The sequence below is a fragment of the Bison bison genome, unplaced genomic scaffold (assembly GCF_000754665.1).
Source record: "Bison bison bison isolate TAMUID 2011002044 unplaced genomic scaffold, Bison_UMD1.0 scf7180017845418, whole genome shotgun sequence".
In the NCBI taxonomy this organism is placed as follows: domain Eukaryota; kingdom Metazoa; phylum Chordata; class Mammalia; order Artiodactyla; family Bovidae; genus Bison; species Bison bison.
Genome location: NW_011475991.1, coordinates 93,820 through 94,788, shown reverse-complemented (window position 1 = coordinate 94,788; position 969 = coordinate 93,820).

The following is a 969-nucleotide window of genomic DNA, read 5'->3' as shown; positions in this document are numbered from 1 at the left end:
AACTCCAATACTTTGGCCACCTGATGCGAAGAGCTGACTCATTAGAAAAGACTCTGATGGTTTTCTAAAGATTGAAGGCAGGAGGAGAAGCGGATGACAGAGGGTGAGATGGTTGGATGGCATCACTGACTCAATGGACATGAGTTTGGGTAAATTCCAGGAGTTGGTTATGGACAGGGAAGCCTGGCATGCTGCAGTCCCTGGCTGGGGTCACAAAGAGTCAGACAAGACTAAGCGAATGAACTGAACTGAACTGAACTGATTTCCAAGTATTTTCTTTTATAAAATGCTATTTAATATGGAATTGCTTTCTTAATCTCCCTTTTCAATTGTTCATTGTTTGTTTAGATTGTGTATGAAAACACAACTGATTTTTGTGTGGTGATTTTGTTCCCTCAAGCTTTTATGAATTTGCTAATTAGATCTAATAACTTTCTAATATTTTTCTATATATAGAATCATGAACAGAGATAGTTTTAATTCTTCCTTTCCAGTTTGCATGCTTTATACTTCTTTTTCCTGTCTAACCTGTCCAGCTTGAACCTCCAAACAATGTTGAATAGTAGTGGTGAAAGTAGGAATTCTTGCCTCACACCTAATTTTTGAGGAAAGTGTTCAGTCTTCCACCATTGAGTATGATATTAGTTGTAGGGTTTTTTTTTAATGTCTTTTATCATGTTGAATAAATTTATTTTTAGTCCTATTTCCTGAGATTTCTTTTTATTATTAAAGAGCAATGGATTTTGTCAAATGTTTTTCCTTTATCAATTGAGATCATCATTTTTTTTTTCCTTCATTCTATCAAAGTGACATATTACATTGATTTTCTTCTGTTGAATCACACTTATTTTCCTGGAATAATCACATTTGGTTTTAATTTTCAATGCTCTAATGAATAATAGCATCACTACGAACAAAGCTAGTGGAGGTGATGGCATTCCAGTTGAGCTATTTCAAATCCTGAAAGAT